Raw genomic sequence first — 18,786 nt, forward strand, 5'->3', positions numbered from 1 at the left:
GCACACAAAAAGGACAGGCGAGAGAGGGCAGCCCTGCCTGACTCCAGATTTAATCGGAAAGCTATCTGTTTCCCACCCATTGATTGAGACTGCGCTACTGATGTTAGTGTAGAGCAGTTGGATCCAATTTCGAATTCCCTCCCCAAACCCCATTTTGGAGAGCACATCCCCCATGTAGGTGTGCGATATTCTGTCAAAGGCCTTCTCCTGATCCAAGCTGATGAGGCAGGTATCCACACCCCTGTCCTGTACATAGGCAATCGTATCCCTGAGCAGCGCCAGGCTGTCAGAGATCTTCCTGCCTGGCACAGAGCAGGTCTGGTCAGGGTGAATCACCAATTCCAGAGCGGATTTGACCCGGTTGGCGATGACCTTGGACAGAATCTTATAGTCCATATTCAACAGTGAAATGGGTCGCCAATTTCTAATTTCCTCCCTTTCCCCCTTGTGCTTGTAGATGAGGGTGATGATGCCTTTCCTCATGGATTCTGACATGCTGCCGGCCAGGAGCATACTCTCGTACACTTCTAGCAGGTCTGGGCCGATCAAGTCCCACAGAGCCGAATACAACTCCGCCGGCAGGCCGTCGCTTCCGGGGGTTTTACTCTTCTCGAAGGACTCGAGGGCCTTAGTCAGTTCGTCAGGAGTTAGCGGTTTGTCTAGGCTCTCCCGCGTACTGTGGTCTAGGACCTCCGTGATAGAGGACAGGAAGGACTGGGAGGCCGTGCTGTCCGTGGGCTTCACGTCATACAGTCCGGCATAAAAGGATTTGCTGATCCTCAGAATGTCGGACCGTGATGACTTTACTGAGCCGTCTTCTTCCTTCAGGCTGCTGATCACAGAGCGCTCTCTGTGTACCTTTTGGAAGAAGAAACGTGAGCACGTCTCATCCTGCTCCACGGAGCGGACTCTGGAACGGAAGATGATCTTGGAGGCCTCCGAGGCAAAGTGCGAGGCTTGCTGGCCCTTCACCTCTTGGAGCTCCTCCTTGACATCGACCCCCATCGACTGCAGCCGGAGCAGATTCTGCATCTTTTCCTGGAGTCGGGACATTTCCCTCTGTTCCTTTCTAGCTTTCTGGGTGCCTTTGAGGATGAAAAACCTCTTGATGCTTCCCTTGATCACTTCCCACCAGTGTGTCAGGGACTCAAAGAGGGGTTTCACGGTTCTCCAACCTTTGTAATCCCTCTTGAGCTCCTCAATGTTCTCTGGGGTCAGCAGTTGCACATTTAGCTTCCATGCCCCCCTGCCCACCCTCAGGTCTTCCTCCAAGTGGCAGTCCGCCAGTAGGAGGCAGTGGTCAGAGAAGAACACCGGCTTGACCTCGGTGGATCTGACTGTGAATGCACGGGACACAAACAGGAAGTCTATCCTGGAACGAATGGACCCGTCTGGCCGCGACCAGGTGTATCTACGCTGCGCTCCGTCTGCAGGGTTGCTGAAGACGTCGTGCAGCTTGGCATCCTTAACTGTTTCCATCAGGGATCTGGACGTAGCGTCCAATCTGCTTCCGGCCCTGCCGGATCGTCCAGCCGCATCGATGATGCAGTTGAAGTCCCCGCCCAGAATGACCGGCCTGGAGGTCGCCAGCAGCAGTGGGAGCTGCTGAAAAACCTCCAGCCGCTCAGCCCTTTGTGCCGGGCCGTACACGTTAATTAACCGGAGTGGAGCGTTCTTGTACATTACGTCTGCTACCAGGAGTCGCCCGCCCACCACCTCCTTGACCTCGGAGACGGTGAAGTTGCCTCCCCGCAGCAGAATACCCAGGCCGGAGGAACGAGAGTCGTTTCCGCCCGACCAGATCGATGGCCCGTGGGACCACCATCGTGACCATTGCCTGTAGGAGCTGAGGTGCGGTATCGCACACTCCTGCAGAAACAACAGGTCAGCTTTGACCTTGGCTAGGTAGTCCAAGGTCGCAACACATCGCGTAGTAGATTTAATGCTACGCACATTTATGGATACAATCTTTAAACCCATATTAAAGCATTTATTCTCCTACCAAACCCACTGTCTCTGAGAGTCCCAGACCTTTAGTCTGCTCCTTCATACCCGTAGTGAGCTCAAATTCCTTCACTTTGGATGGGCTGAGGTAGATCTCCTTGGCCGTGTTCTGCTCCAGTGGCATCTGGAGGTTCACGTAGTGAGCGGATTTTGAGATGACCTTTGCTGGAGAAGCTTCTCCAAAACTCACCCCCTCTGGGGGGTTGCTGTTCCCGGCTTCCTGGAGCTGGGGTGCGATGATTGCCTCACTGCTCCCAGATTCCAGGGGCTGTGGTGCACTGGCCTCCTCAGGTTGCAGGCAAAGTTGGGGTGCGTTGGTCTCCTTGTTGTCTCCAATTTTCTGGAGCTCGGGTGTCTCGTCCTCCAACGCCCTGGAGCTTTGCCGCCTCTTCTGTCGGTGCCGCTCTGGCACTTCCTCATCCGAAGAGCTGCTGCCCTTGTCATCCGTGTCGGATGGGAGACGCCTCTTGCCGCTTCTCTGGGAAACGCCTTTGCTTCTTCTTCGCTCCCTCTTACTTTTCTTGTTCTTCACCGTCCGCCACTCCCCCTGCTGCTTTTCCACTGCTGCCTCCTCCTCCATTGATTCGCTGTCCTGAGGACTGGAAGGTTCAGGGGGTGGTAGAACAGATACTACACTTGATCTTAGCCAAAAGGCCGAGAAGCGATGCCGGCGCCGCCCTTGACTTCCCCGAGTGCCATCTGCCTTCCCTCCTTTAAAGCAGACTGACAGCGTTCAAAGACTTATGTATATATATATCTAAGCACTGACGGTTTCACTGTTGGCATATTTGTCCCGGGATTTCTAATTGGAAAAGTTGCCTTTGTTCTCTCTCTTTCAGTGAGACTGCATCAGAGTTATGTAGATCGGCAGTATTCCACCAATCAGATGGGAGAGGGTTGTGCCTATCCACATGGACGTCAGTGTCAGAGGCTGCTGTGGAAGAAGCTTTTGAAAGCAGTTGCGTGTCTTGCAGGGCGTGAGTGACAATGCAGCAAGCAAGTGTGCAGAGCTGCACACATAGAGTCCTAGATTGGTTAGAGCAGAAAAGGAGGCCATTCGGCCTGTCGTGTCTGTGCTAGCTCTTTGCAAGAGCAACTCCCCTAGTGCCACTCACCTGCCTTTTCCCCATAGCCCTGCAAATATTTTCTCTTCAGATAATTATCCGATTCTCTTTTGAAAGCCACTCTTGAAAGTGCCCCCAGCACACTCTCAGGCAGTGCATTGCAGATTCTAACCACTCGCTGCGCAAGAAGGTTTCTCCTCATGTCGCCTTAGTTCTTTTGCCATTCACTTTAAATGGGGGTCCTCCATGTTGTGTTTTCCACCTTACGCAAACACACCGACGACACAAAGAGGATCGCTAACTCAATTCTTTGATTTGAAGAGATGAAATATATACAACAATATCTAGGTCTCTAGGACAGCTCCTATCATCGGCCCGAGAATTATACATGAGTATATACACGTCACACCCTGCCTGGCGATGCACAGCAATTTTAGATACGCTCTTTAAAGGTATACCACAACAACTCCAAGCTGTACCCTTAAATAATAAGAACTATTTACATTACAACAAATTGCTCTTCTGTGTTTGAACCTACAATTGTACAAAGTGATCACCTTATGAGTCCCTGGGACGGAATGGTGGTTCGTTGATACTGTGAAGTTGGTTTGAGATTGCCGTACGTTCTCACAATTCTGGTTGTCTGTAGGAGTCTTGCGCTGGGATCGTGTCTTAGATCGCGTTCTGCTTGCGATGGGGTTACTTGGTGTTTCTTGTTCTGGTACTTCCCTGATTCGCCATCGGTTTCTTCACAATGGGTGCTCGTACTTGATCTGATCATGGTTCTGGACAGATGCTGCTGATTTCTGCCGGATTTCATGTTCCATCGGTTGGGTGTTGTAGTCATACCTTTTGTCCAATGATGACTGGGAAGGGTTGTTCGCACTGTAATTCTGCTGGTGAAGGAGTGGTTGCACTGAGCGCTGTCGCTCTAAGGTGTAGCATTGTGACAGGCCGTCACAAGCCTTGTTTACTTTGCTGACATTTCATAAGTAAGCACTTTACAGTATATACATTCCGCCATGCTATTGGACCTGGGGCAGTGTGGTGATGCGGTAGTACGGTCAACTCCCCACTTTTCACACATCGGTGCGCAGACCGATCAACACCTGCGACCACTTCGAACCGGCCTCGGGTGCCAAGGGTAAACCGTGGCAAGAGCGAGGCCGTGCCCTTTGGGAACTGAACTAAGCTTTGTCCCTTTCACCAGCAGGTCAGACTGCCTGAAGCTGCTGGGGATATGGTTCGGAGGGACCAGGGAATGCGTTAGAAACTGGAAGGAGCGAGTAGCCATGGTGAGAAAAGAACTGGGCTTGTGGGAGCAAAGCTCCCTCTCCATTGCGGGTAAGAACCTGCTCATCAGGCGTGAGGCACTCTCAGTGTTGTACATGGCGCAGGTCTGGCCCATTCCTCACTCCTGCGCTGTGGCGATCACGCGAGCCAACTTCCGCTTTGTCTGGAGGTCAAAAGTGGACCATGTTTGCAGGGACATGATGTAAAAAACCTCTGGATGAAGGGGGAGAAAACATGCCCAACATCACCCTCATCCTGATGGCCACCTTTGTGTATGGCTGTATCAAGCTGTGTGTAGACCCAAACACCAAGCGTCACTACGTGCTGAGGTTCTACCTGTCCCTGGTGTTGCGAAGGATGGGTCTGGTCACGCTGCCACGGAAAGCTCCAAGTGCCATATCACCTGTCCCGTGTGGAAAAATTATGCAGAGGAACCGCAAGTCCATCAGGCAGTGGTTAGCACGTATCACCCTAGAGGCCCTGCGGGAAAAGGAGATGGTGGATCCCGTCGGATGGTTCGCCGAACAGACTGTCAGGGTCATTTGGCAGAATGCCTCATCACCAGAACCTTCCAACAAGCACAAAGACGTAGCTTGGCTGGTGGTGAGAAAGGACCTTGCCGTCAGGTCCTTCCTACATGCCAGGAGCCTCACCCCCTCTGCACGTTGCCCTCGAGGTGGCTGTGGTGGGGAAGAGACCGTTGCCCACCTCCTTGTGGAATCTGCCTTTGCAGAAAAGGTCTGAAGAGAGTGGCCGTGGTTCTTGTCGAGGTTCATCCCGAGCAGTTCCGTGACACAGGTCCGGACACTGTGCTCTACGGGCTGTTCCCAGGGACACACGCCGAGACAAGCATCAACTGCAGCCGGAGGATCAACTCGGTGAAAGACGCTCTTTGGCTGCCTGAAACTTCTTGGTCTTCCATTGCAAAGAGTTGGCACATTCCAAGGTCCAGGACTACGTGCTGAGGGACGCACTAAAGTTTGGGGCAGAGGCGCAATGGGGAAAGGTGGCTGTCTACGACCTTTCAGCCATAGTGCACCAAGGGGCTGGGATTTGCATAGGCTCCTCGGGCTGTAAGACACACGGTGAATGTTTCCAGTGAATACTACATGTATCACTTTTGCCTTGAAGCACCTCAGAGTGAAACATGATCTATGTAGGCAACTTAAATACCATTGCACTGTCTGACTGTCTGTTATGACCATTTTGAAATGTCTGCAATGTTCCTTCCTGCAATGGTTGCGCTAGATGTGTCGTGTAACTGGCAGGTAATGGGAAATTTCGAGAAACGGTCAGTCACAAGGGAGAACACGTGACAGGCATGAGAGACAATCCACGAGTCTTTGTAGCTGAGTTTCCGTGTGAGCAACTAGCTCACAGCGCAGAGGAGTTCTTCGATCGAGGCCTGCTGTATTTTTGTCTTTGCTTTCAGTTTGGGCAGTCAAAGAACAAAGAACAAAAAAAACGTACAGCACAGGAACATGTATTTCGGCCCTCCAAGCCTGCGCCGATCAGTCTGTGGAGCTTGCCGGCTGACCTGGCATGCAGCTAAACTCCTTCCACATCTACAGGGAAGGCAAAGTCAGGAGCGTTTCTCTCAGAGCGTAGTGAGTCTTTGGAACTCTCTTCCTCAAAAGGTGGTGGAAACAGGGTCTTTGAATATTTTCAAGACAGAGCTGGATAGATTAACAAGGCGGGGTGGAAGGTTATCGGTGGTAGGCAGGAATGTGGGGTTGAGGTTGCAATCAGATCAGCCATGATCTTCTGAATAGTGGAGCAGGCTCTTGGGGCCCAGTGGCCTACTCCTGCTCCTAAGTTGTATGTTCGTACATGTAGGGGCATTAGTTTTTACTGATTCCAGTACTTCTCCTGCACTGAACCTGGAGAGTACTACGTCAGCTGCTGTTGAGTTGTTTCCTGATGCCCTGCTTTCTTTTGTACGAGCTGTCTAGCATCCTCGTTATGGGCTTCCTTTGCTTGGCATTGGGCCTTCTTTTGGGCTGACTGTTGGTCTATTTCCTTTACGGGATGTCAGCATGACATCACCAGAAGGGAAATGTGTCATGTTATGAAGTCACAGTAAATAGGTCCAATGCATTATATCATTATAATAACACAAGATGATGATCAGCAGTGAGAAGACAGGTGGCAGCAAGGATAAGTACAGGTACGACACAGTGAACAGCCTTAGATCCTGTTAAAATGTTGAAAATGTTTCTCCCCTTCTCAAAGATTATTTCCTTCAAAATTTTAGAAATCTTTCAGCTTCAACCAGAAGTCACATACAAGCCAAACAACAAAACCACCTGCGTGCACAGCACAGCACAGCACAGCACAGTATCTGCCAGCCTGCAATGATGTCGGCTCTCTTTTAATCACCTTTTCACCTCCAATCAGTCCTATTCAGCAGGCAAGCAAAGGAGCGCAGAAAATACATCTGCACGGCTGCTTCTAACTTCTAGAAAGGGAACAGCCTTATCCTAGGAAAGTGAAAAATATCTATACTGTCACAAAGTGATGCACTTGAACTGCAAAACACCACGCTTACCTGAGCTTGTGTCACAGTTTTTGCTGTCTACCTCAGCCAGTATTTTTCTGTATTCTCAGTCGTCCATCCTGGCTTCTTGCTTTCTCTGCAGCTTTCAGATGCCTCCCCTTGGCCGGCCTCAGTGCTCAGTGACAGATCAGCGCTCGCTATTATTTGTCCTCAGTGGTAACTGCTAGGGGAGAAATGCTTGACTTTTTCAATCACCTTTTACCTCAGTAAAATCCAAGTAGAACCTAAAGTGGCAATGCTTCTCCCTCTCAGCACCCAACATGTCTTGCCTTTTCTTCAGGTTGGCTTTGAGTAAGCACAACAGTTGCTGCCTGGCTGCCATTAGAGACAGTTTTCAAGTACAGAGACAAGGGGCAGCCCCATGACCCCTCCCCCGACTCCTGCACAATATGCAAATGTAGCACATTGTCTGAGTGCAATTTGGGAGCTGAAGATGGTTTCACAGTGGGATACAAGATATGAGGAGAGGTCACAGTCAACGTTTCCTCACAGACACACCGCCACATAAGCCCCTTTAAATTTGCGCGGCTGTGCAAAAAATTTAATGGGCCCGCACACTTAAACAAATCGGTCACGCACTGTAATGACTCGCCTCATTCAGTTCAACAGAAATTAGGATCATGTTTTTAACCTGTGCCCTCGTTTTAAAATATTTTGTGTTCCATATTTACTTTCTCAATTTGTTATTAACTTACTTTACACTGCTTTATATCCTATCTTGTCGCAGATGTGGATCAGTCTGCGCACCGACAGCGGATCCGACCAGAAGACGGCGACGTCGTCCATGTACAGGGAGGCTTTTACCTGAATGCCTCCACTGCCTGGGATCGTCACTCCTCTTATGCCCGGATCCTTCCTGATGGACTCGGCAAAGGGTTCTATGCAACACACGAAAAGAACAGGCGAGAGAGGACAGCCCTGCCTGACTCCAGATTTAATCGGAAAGCTATCTGTTTCCCACCCGTTGATTGAGACTGCGCTACTGATGTTAGTGTAGAGCAGTTGGATCCAATTTCGAATTCCCTCCCCAAACCCCATTTTGGAGCGCACATCTACCATGTGGGTGTGCGATATTCTGTCAAAGGCCTTCTCCTGATCCAAGCTGATGAGGCAGGTATCCACACCCCTGTCCTGTACATAGGCAATCGTATCCCTGAGCAGCGCCAGGCTGTCAGAGATCTTCCTGCCTGGCACAGAGCAGGTCTGGTCAGGGTGAATCACCAATTCCAGAGCGGATTTGACCCGGTTGGCGATGACCTTGGACAGAATCTTATAGTCCACATTCAACAGCGAAATGGGTCGCCAATTTCTAATTTCCTCCCTTTCCCCCTTGTGCTTGTAGATGAGGGTGATGATGCCTTTCCTCATGGATTCTGACATACTACCGGCCAGGAGCATACTCTCGTACACTCCTAGCAGGTCTGGGCCGATCAAGTCCCACAGAGCCGAATACAACTCCGTCGGCAAGCCGTCGCTTCCGGGGGTTTTACTCTTCTCCAAGGACTCGAGGGCCTTAGTCAGTTCATCAGGAGTTAGCGGTTTGTCCAGGCTCTCCCGCGTACTGTGGTCTAAGACCTCCGTGATAGAGGACAGGAAGGACTGGGAGGCCGTGCTGTCCGTGGGCTTCACGTCATACAATCCGGCATAAAAGGATTTGCTGATCCTCACAATGTCGGACCGTGATGACTTTACTGAGCCGTCTTCTTCCTTCAGGCTGCTGATCACAGAGCGCTCTCTGTGTACCTTTTGGAAGAAGAAACGTGAGCACGTCTCATCCTGCTCCATGGAGCGGACTCTGGAACGGAAGATGATCTTGGAGGCCTCCGAGGCAAAGTGCGAGGCTTGCTGGCCCTTCACCTCTTGGAGCTCCTCCTTGACATCGACCCCCATCGACTGCAGCCGGAGCAGATTCTGCATCTTTTTCTGGAGTCGGGACATTTCCCTCGGTTCCTTTCTAGCTTTCTGGGTGCCTTTGAGGATGAAAAACCTCTTGATGTTTCCCTTGATCGCTTCCCACCAGTGTGTCAGGGACTCAAAGAGGGGTTTCACGGTTCTCCAACCTTTGTAATCCCTCTTGAGCTCCTCAATGTTCTCTGGGGTCAGCAGTTGCACATTTAGCTTCCATGCCCCCCTGCCCACCCTCAGGTCCTTCTCCAAGTGGCAGTCCGCCAGTAGGAGGCAGTGGTCAGAGAAGAACACCGGCTTGACCTCGGTGGATCTGACTGTGAATGCACGGGACACAAACAGGAAGTCTATCCTGGAACGAATGGACCCGTCTGGCCGCGACCAGGTGTATCTACGCTGCGCTCGGTCTGCAGGGTTGCTGAAGACGTCGTGCAGCTTGGCATCCTTAACTGTTTCCATCAGGGATCTGGACGTAGCGTCCAATCTGCTGCCGGCCCTGCCGGCGAGTGTTGGGTGAGAGTGCGTGTTTTTTGTGTGTAGCTGCTGCGGGTGAGTGAGTGAGTGAGAGAGAGAGAGAGAGAGAGAGAAAGAAAGAAAGTTGGATTTTGGAACATGTACATGTTGAGAAGTAAAGAAAGCAGATGTTTGTAAGAAAACTATTTTTAGCATTGAAAATCCCCTGGAAAGGGGAGGGTGCACCGTTCCCAGAGATACTGCAATACCGGGTCGATGCGTGGAGTGGACGGAGCAAGCCCCTATTCCATCTCCCTGCTCCAAAAATCAATTTAATATATGGTCCCCAGATAAGGGACGTATCAGATATTAAACTGATAAGAACAGATTTTTTTTTTATTTTGTAAAAATATACTTTATTCATAAAATATCTTCAATCACATTCCACACCATTTCAAAAACAACCTTACAAGGGTACAATCCAGGGTTAAACTTTTACAAAATGTATCACCAGGTGCATTAGTACAAACAATATTACAATCATTTACAGCCTTTCATTTTGATCTGTACAGCCCGAGGGGCTCTAAACAGTTCCCAGTCTCTCGGTGCGCTGTGGTAGAAAGGTCTTAGACAGCGACCCTTCCCCATTGCGCCTTTGCGGCAGCTGCCCCAAGCTTTAGTGCGTCCCTCAGCACGTAGTCCTGGACTTTGGATTGTGCCAGTCCGCAACAATCGGTCGGGGACAACTCTTTGTGCTGGAAGACCAACAAGTTTCGGGCAGACCAAAGCGCCTCTTTCACCGAGTTGATGATCCTCCAGCTGCAGTTGATGTTTGTCTCGGTGTGTGTCCCTGGGAACAGCCCGTAGAGCACAGAGTCCTGTGTCACAGAACTGCTCGGGATGAACCTCGACAGCAACCACTGCATCTCTCTCCAGACTTTCTTTGCAAAGGCACAATCCACAAGGAGGTGGACAACGGTCTCTTCCCCACCACAGCCACCTCGAGGGCAACGTGCAGAGGGGGTGAGCTTCCTGGCGTGTAGGAAGGATCTGACGGGGAGGGCCTTTCTCACCACCAGCCAAGCTACGTCTTGGTGCTTGTTGGAAAGTTCTGGCGATGAGGCATTCTGCCAAATGACTTTGACAGTCTGCTCGGGGAACCATCCCACAGGGTCCACCCTCTCCTTATCCCTCAGGGCCTCTAGGACGTTACGTGCTGACCACTGCCTGATGGACTTGTGGTCAAAGGTGTTTTTCTGCATCAATTTTTCCACCAGGGACAGGTGGTACGGCACGGTCCAACTACTTGGAGCGTTCCGCGGCAGCGTGGCCAGACCCATCCTTCGCAACACCGGGGACAGGTAGAACCTCAGCACGTAGTGACGCTTGGTGTTTGCGTACTGAGGGTCTACGCACCGCTTGATGCAGCCGCACACAAAGGTGGCCATCAGTATGAGGGCGATGTTGGGCACGTTTTTTCCCCCTTTATCTAGAGGCTTGTAGATCGCGTCCCTGCGGACACGATCCATTTTCGACCTCCAGATAAAGCGGAAGATGGCTCGAGTGATCGCCGTCGCGCAGGAGTCTGGAATGGGCCAGACCTGCGCCACGTACAGCAACAGCGAGAGTACCTCACACCTGATGACCAGGTTCTTACCCGCAATGGAGAGGGAGCGTCGCTCCCACATGCCCAGTTTCCTCTTCACCATAGCCACTCGCTCCTTCCAGTTTCTAACGCATGCCCCGGTCCCTCCGAACCATATCCCCAGCACCTTCAGGCCGTCAGCCCTGACAGTGAAGGGGACAAAGGATCGGTCAGCCCAGTTCCCAAAGAACATGGCCTCGCTCTTCCCACGATTTACCTTGGCTCCCGAGGCCAGTTCGAACTGGTCGCAGATGTGCATCAGTCTGCGCACCGACAGCGGATCCGAGCAGAAGACGGCGACGTCGTCCATGTACAGGGAGGCTTTTACCTGAGTGCCTCCACTGCCTGGGATCGTCACTCCTCTTATGCCCGGATCCTTCCTGATGGACTCGGCAAAGGGTTCTATGCAACACACGAAAAGGACAGGCGAGAGAGGACAGCCCTGCCTGACTCCAGATTTAATCGGAAAGCTATCCGTTTCCCACCCATTGATTGAGACTGCGCTACTGATGTTAGTGTAGAGCAGTTGGATCCAATTTCGAATTCCCTCCCCAAACCCCATTTTGGAGCGCACATCCCCCATGTAGGTGTGCGATATTCTGTCAAAGGCCTTCTCCTGATCCAAGCTGATGAGGCAGGTATCCACCCCCCTGTCCTGTACATAGGCAATCATATCCCTGAGCAGCGCCAGGCTGTCAGAGATCTTCCTGCCTGGCACAGAGCAGGTCTGGTCAGGGTGAATCACCAATTCCAGAGCGGATTTGACCCGGTTGGCGATGATCTTGGACAGAATCTTATAGTCCACATTCAACAGTGAAATGGGTCGCCAATTTCTAATTTCCTCCCTTTCCCCCTTGTGCTTGTAGATGAGGGTGATGATGCCTTTCCTCATGGATTCTGACATACTACCGGCCAGGAGCATACTCTCGTACACTCCTAGCAGGTCTGGGCCGATCAAGTCCCACAGAGCCGAATACAACTCCGTCGGCAAGCCATCGCTTCCGGGGGTTTTACTCTTCTCCAAGGACTCGAGGGCCTTAGTCAGTTCTTCAGGAGTTAGCGGTTTGTCCAGGCTCTCCCGCGTACTGTGGTCTAAGACCTCCGTGATAGAGGACAGGAAGGACTGGGAGGCCGTGCTGTCCGTGGGCTTCACGTCATACAATCCGGCATAAAAGGATTTGCTGATCCTCAGAATGTCGGACCGTGATGACTTTACTGAGCCGTCTTCTTCCTTCAGGCTGCTGATCACAGAGCGCTCTCTGTGTACCTTTTGGAAGAAGAAACGTGAGCACGTCTCATCCTGCTCCATGGAGCGGACTCTGGAACGGAAGATGATCTTGGAGGCCTCCGAGGCAAAGTGCGAGGCTTGCTGGCCCTTCACCTCTTGGAGCTCCTCCTTGACATCGACCCCCATCGACTGCAGCCGCAGCAGATTCTGCATCTTTTTCTGGAGTCGGGACATTTCCCTCTGTTCCTTTCTAGCTTTCTGGGTGCCTTTGAGGATGAAAAACCTCTTGATGTTTCCCTTGATCGCTTCCCACCAGTGTGTCAGGGACTCAAAGAGGGGTTTCACGGTTCTCCAACCTTTGTAATCCCTCTTGAGCTCCTCAATGTTCTCTGGGGTCAGCAGTTGCACATTTAGCTTCCATGCCCCCCTGCCCACCCTCAGGTCCTTCTCCAAGTGGCAGTCCGCCAGTAGGAGGCAGTGGTCAGAGAAGAACACCGGCTTGACCTCGGTGGATCTGACTGTGAATGCACGGGACACAAACAGGAAGTCTATCCTGGAACGAATGGACCCGTCTGGCCGCGACCAGGTGTATCTACGCTGCGCTCCGTCTGCAGGGTTGCTGAAGACGTCGTGCAGCTTGGCATCCTTAACTGTTTCCATCAGGGATCTGGACGTAGCGTCCAATCTGCTGCCGGCCCTGCCAGCGAGTGTTGGGTGAGAGTGCGTGTTTTTTGTGTGTAGCTGCTGCGGGTGAGTGAGTGAGTGAGAGAGAGAGAGAGAGAGAGAGAGAGAAAGAAAGAAAGTTGGATTTTGGAACATGTACATGTTGAGAAGTAAAGAAAGCAGATGTTTGTAAGAAAACTATTTTTAGCATTGAAAATCCCCTGGAAAGGGGAGGGTGCACCGTTCCCAGAGATACTGCAATACCGGGTCGATGCGTGGAGTGGACGGAGCAAGCCCCTATTCCATCTCCCTGCTCCAAAAATCAATTTAATATATGGTCCCCAGATAAGGGACGTATCAGATATTAAACTGATAAGAACAGATTTTTTTTTTTTTTTGTAAAAATATACTTTATTCATAAAATATCTTCAATCACATTCAAAACCATTTCAAAAACAACATTACAAGGGTACAATCCAGGTTAAACTTTTACAAAATGTATCACCAGGTGCATCAGTACAAACAATATTACACTCATTTACAGCCTTTCATTTTGATCTGTACAGCCCGAGGGGCTCTAAACAGTTCCCAGTCTCTCGGTGCGCTGTGGTAGAAAGGTCTTAGACAGCGACCCTTCCCCATTGCGCCTTTGCGGCAGCTGCCCCAAGCTTTAGTGCGTCCCTCAGCACGTAGTCCTGGACTTTGGATTGTGCCAGTCCGCAACAATCGGTCGGGGACAACTCTTTGTGCTGGAAGACCAACAAGTTTCGGGCAGACCAAAGCGCCTCTTTCACTGAGTTGATGATCCTCCAGCTGCAGTTGATGTTTGTCTCGGTGTGTGTACCTGGGAACAGCCCGTAGAGCACAGAGTCCTGTCTCACAGAGCTGCTCGGGATGAACCTCGACAGCAACCACTGCATCTCTCTCCAGACTTTCTTTGCAAAGGCACAATCCACAAGGAGGTGAACAACGGTCTCTTCCCCACCACAGCCACCTCGAGGGCAAGGTGCACAGGGGGTGAGCTTCCTGGCGTGTAGGAAGGATCTGACGGGGAGGGCCTTTCTCACCACCAGCCAAGCTACGTCTTGGTGCTTGTTGGAAAGTTCTGGCGATGAGGCATTCTGCCAAATGACTTTGACAGTCTGCTCGGGGAACCATCCCACAGGGTCCACCCTCTCCTTATCCCTCAGGGCCTCTAGGACGTTACGTGCTGACCACTGCCTGATGGACTTGTGGTCAAAGGTGTTTTTCTGCATCAATTTTTCCACCAGGGACAGGTGGTACGGCACGGTCCAACTACTTGGAGCGTTCCGCGGCAGCGTGGCCAGACCCATCCTTCGCAACACCGGGGACAGGTAGAACCTCAGCACGTAGTGACACTTGGTGTTTGCGTACTGAGGGTCTACGCACCGCTTGATGCAGCCGCACACAAAGGTGGCCATCAGGATGAGGGCGATGTTGGGCACGTTTTTTCCCCCTTTATCTAGAGGCTTATACATCGCGTCCCTGCGGACACGATCCATTTTCGACCTCCAGATAAAGCGGAAGATGGCTCGAGTGATCGCCGTCGCGCAGGAGTCTGGAATGGGCCAGACCTGCGCCACGTACAGCAACAGCGAGAGTACCTCACACCTGATGACCAGGTTCTTACCCGCAATGGAGAGGGAGCGTCGCTCCCACATGCCCAGTTTCCTCTTCACCATAGCCACTCGCTCCTTCCAGTTTCTAACGCATGCCCCGGTCCCTCCGAACCATATCCCCAGCACCCGCAGGCCGTCAGCCCTGACAGTGAAGGGGACAAAGGATCGGTCAGCCCAGTTCCCAAAGAACATGGCCTCGCTCTTCCCACGATTTATGGGCTCCCGAGGCCAGTTCGAACTGGTCGCAGATGTGCATCAGTCTGCGCACCGACAGCGGATCCGAGCAGAAGACGGCGACGTCGTCCATGTACAGGGAGGCTTTTACCTGAGTGCCTCCACTGCCTGGGATCGTCACTCCTCTTATGCCCGGATCCTTCCTGATGGACTCGGCAAAGGGTTCTATGCAACACACGAAAAGGACAGGCGAGAGAGGACAGCCCTGCCTGACTCCAGATTTAATCGGAAAGCTATCTGTTTCCCACCCAATGATTGACACTGCGCTACTGATGTTAGTGTAGAGCAGTTGGATCCAATTTCGAATTCCCTCCCCAAAGCCCATTTTGGAGAGCACATCCCCCATGTAGGTGTGCGATATTCTGTCAAAGGCCTTCTCCTGATCCAAGCTGATGAGGCAGGTATCCACACCCCTGTCCTGTACATAGGCAATCGTATCCCTGAGCAGCGCCAGGCTGTCAGAGATCTTCCTGCCTGGCACAGAGCAGGTCTGGTCAGGGTGAATCACCAATTCCAGAGCGGATTTGACCCGGTTGGCGATGACCTTGGACAGAATCTTATAGTCCGCATTCAACAGTGAAATGGGTCGCCAATTTCTAATTTCCTCCCTTTCCCCCTTGTGCTTGTAGATGAGGGTGATGATGCCTTTCCTCATGGATTCTGACATACTACCGGCCAGGAGCATACTCTCGTACACTCCTAGCAGGTCTGGCCCGATCAAGTCCCACAGAGCCCAATACAACTCCGCCGGCAAGCCGTCGCTTCCGGAGGTTTTACTCTTCTCGAAGGACTCGAGGGCCTTAGTCAGTTCGTCAGGAGTTAGCGGTTTGTCCAGGCTCTCCCGCGTACTGTGGTCTAAGACCTCCGTGATAGAGGACAGGAAGGACTGGGAGGCCGTGCTGTCCGTGGGCTTCACGTCATACAGTCCGGCATAAAAGGATTTGCTGATCCTCAGAATGTCGGACCGTGATGACTTTACTGAGCCGTCTTCTTCCTTCAGGCTGCTGATCACAGAGCGCTCTCTGTGTACCTTTTGGAAGAAGAAACGTGAGCACGTCTCATCCTGCTCCACGGAGCGGACTCTGGAACGGAAGATGATCTTGGAGGCCTCCGAGGCAAAGTGCGAGGCTTGCTGGCCCTTCACCTCTTGGAGCTCCTCCTTGACATCGACCCCCATCGACTGCAGCCGCAGCAGATTCTGCATCTTTTTCTGGAGTCGGGACATTTCCCTCTGTTCCTTTCTAGCTTTCTGGGTGCCTTTGAGGATGAAAAACCTCTTGATGCTTCCCTTGATCGCTTCCCACCAGTGTGTCAGGGACTCAAAGAGGGGTTTCACGGTTCTCCAACCTTTGTAATCCCTCTTGAGCTCCTCAATGTTCTCTGGGGTCAGCAGTTGCACATTTAGCTTCCATGCCCCCCTGCCCACCCTCAGGTCTTCCTCCAAGTGGCAGTCCGCCAGTAGGAGGCAGTGGTCAGAGAAGAACACCGGCTTGACCTCGGTGGATCTGACTGTGAATGCACGGGACACAAACAGGAAGTCTATCCTGGAACGAATGGACCCGTCTGGCCGCGACCAGGTGTATCTACGCTGCGCTCCGTCTGCAGGGTTGCTGAAGACGTCGTGCAGCTTGGCATCCTTAACTGTTTCCGTCAGGGATCTGGACGTAGCGTCCAATCTGCTGCCGGCCCTGCCGGCGAGTGTTGGGTGAGAGTGCGTGTTTTTTGTGTGTAGCTGCTGCGGGTGAGTGAGTGAGAGAGAGAGAGAGAGAGAGAGAGAGAGAAGAAAGAAAGTTGGATTTTGGAACATGTACATGTTGAGAAGTAAAGAAAGCAGATGTTTGTAAGAAAACTATTTTTAGCATTGAAAATCCCCTGGAAAGGGGAGGGTGCACCGTTCCCAGAGATACTGCAATACCGGGTCGATGCGTGGAGTGGACGGAGCAAGCCCCTATTCCATCTCCCTGCTCCAAAAATCAATTTAATATATGGTCCCCAGATAAGGGACGTATCAGATATTAAACTGATAAGAACAGATTTTTTTTTTTTTTTTGTAAAAATATACTTTATTCATAAAATATCTTCAATCACATTCAAAACCATTTCAAAAACAACATTACAAGGGTACAATCCAGGTTAAACTTTTACAAAATGTATCACCAGGTGCATCAGTACAAACAATATTACAGTCATTTACAGCCTTTCATTTTGATCTGTACAGCCCGAGGGGCTCTAAACAGTTCCCAGTCTCTCGGTGCGCTGTGGTAGAAAGGTCTTAGACAGCGACCCTTCCCCATTGCGCCTTTGCGGCAGCTGCCCCAAGCTTTAGTGCGTCCCTCAGCACGTAGTCCTGGACTTTGGATTGTGCCAGTCCGCAACAATCGGTCGGGGACAACTCTTTGTGCTGGAAGACCAAGAAGTTTCGGGCAGACCAAAGCGCCTCTTTCACCGAGTTGATGATCCTCCAGCTGCAGTCGATGTTTGTCTCGGTGTGTGTCCCTGGGAACAGCCCGTAGAGCACAGAGTCCTGTCTCACAGAACTGCTCGGGATGAACCTCGACAGCAACCACTGCATCTCTCTCCAGACTTTCTTTGCAAAGGCACAATCCACAAGGAGGTGGACAACGGTCTCTTCCCCACCACAGCCACCTCGAGGGCAACGTGCAGAGGGGGTGAGCTTCCTGGCGTGTAGGAAGGATCTGACGGGGAGAGCCTTTCTCACCACCAGCCAAGCTACGTCTTGGTGCTTGTTGGAAAGTTCTGGCGATGAGGCATTCTGCCAAATGACTTTGACAGTCTGCTCGGGGAACCATCCCACAGGGTCCACCCTCTCCTTATCCCTCAGGGCCTCTAGGACGTTACGTGCTGACCACTGCCTGATGGACTTGTGGTCAAAGGTGTTTTTCTGCATCAATTTTTCCACCAGGGACAGGTGGTACGGCGCGGTCCAACTACTTGGAGCGTTCCGCGGCAGCGTGGCCAGACCCATCCTTCGCAACACCGGGGACAGGTAGAACCTCAGCACGTAGTGACACTTGGTGTTTGCGTACTGAGGGTCTACGCACCGCTTGATGCAGCCGCACACAAAGGTGGCCATCAGTATGAGGGCGATGTTGGGCACGTTTTTTCCCCCTTTATCTAGAGGCTTGTACATCGCGTCCCTGCGGACACGATCCATTTTCGACCTCCAGATAAAGCGGAAGATGGCTCGAGTTATCGCCGTCGCGCAGGAGTCTGGAATGGGCCAGACCTGCGCCACGTACAGCAACAGCGAGAGTACCTCACACCTGATGACCAGGTTCTTACCCGCAACGGAGAGGGAGCGTCGATCCCACATGCCCAGTTTCCTCTTCACCATAGCCACTCGCTCCTTCCAGTTTCTAACGCATGCCCCGGTCCCTCCGAACCATATCCCCAGCACCCTCAGGCCGTCAGCCCTGACAGTGAAGGGGACAAAGGATCGGTCAGCCCAGTTCCCAAAGAACATGGCCTCGCTCTTCCCACGATTTACCTTGGCTCCCGAGGCCAGTTCGAACTGGTCGCAGATGTGCATCAGTCTGCGCACCGACAGCGGATCCGAGCAGAAGACGGCGACGTCGTCCATGTACAGGGAGGCTTTTACCTGAGTGCCTCCACTGCCTGGGATCGTCACTCCTCTTATGCCCGGATCCTTCCTGATGGACTCGGCAAAGGGTTCTATGCAACACACGAAAAGGACAGGCGAGAGAGGACAGCCCTGCCTGACTCCAGATTTGATCGGGAAGCTATCTGTTTCCCACCCAATGATTGACACTGCGCTACTGATGTTAGTGTAGAGCAGTTGGATCCAATTTCGAATTCCCTCCCCAAAGCCCATTTTGGAGAGCACATCCCCCATGTAGGTGTGCGATATTCTGTCAAAGGCCTTCTCCTGATCCAAGCTGATGAGGCAGGTATCCACACCCCTGTCCTGTACATAGGCAATCGTATCCCTGAGCAGCGCCAGGCTGTCAGAGATCTTCCTGCCTGGCACAGAGCAGGTCTGGTCAGGGTGAATCACCAATTCCAGAGCGGATTTGACCCGATTGGCGATGACCTTGGACAGAATCTTATAGTCCACATTC

The 18,786-nt window shown here is 52.0% G+C and overlaps 4 pseudogenes; all 4 read right to left on the bottom strand.

The window, feature by feature from the left end:
• Nucleotides 1–2,582: 2,582 nt before the first annotated feature.
• On the bottom strand, nt 2,583–2,670 carry LOC144674505 (U2 spliceosomal RNA; annotated as a pseudogene).
• A 6,841-nt stretch (nt 2,671–9,511) lies between these two features.
• On the bottom strand, nt 9,512–9,689 carry LOC144674496 (U2 spliceosomal RNA; annotated as a pseudogene).
• A 3,353-nt stretch (nt 9,690–13,042) lies between these two features.
• On the bottom strand, nt 13,043–13,220 carry LOC144674506 (U2 spliceosomal RNA; annotated as a pseudogene).
• A 3,347-nt stretch (nt 13,221–16,567) lies between these two features.
• On the bottom strand, nt 16,568–16,746 carry LOC144674485 (U2 spliceosomal RNA; annotated as a pseudogene).
• Nucleotides 16,747–18,786: the final 2,040 nt, after the last annotated feature.

This window comes from Cetorhinus maximus, unplaced genomic scaffold, assembly GCF_964194155.1.
Source record: "Cetorhinus maximus unplaced genomic scaffold, sCetMax3.hap1.1 HAP1_SCAFFOLD_680, whole genome shotgun sequence".
NCBI lineage: Eukaryota > Metazoa > Chordata > Chondrichthyes > Lamniformes > Cetorhinidae > Cetorhinus > Cetorhinus maximus.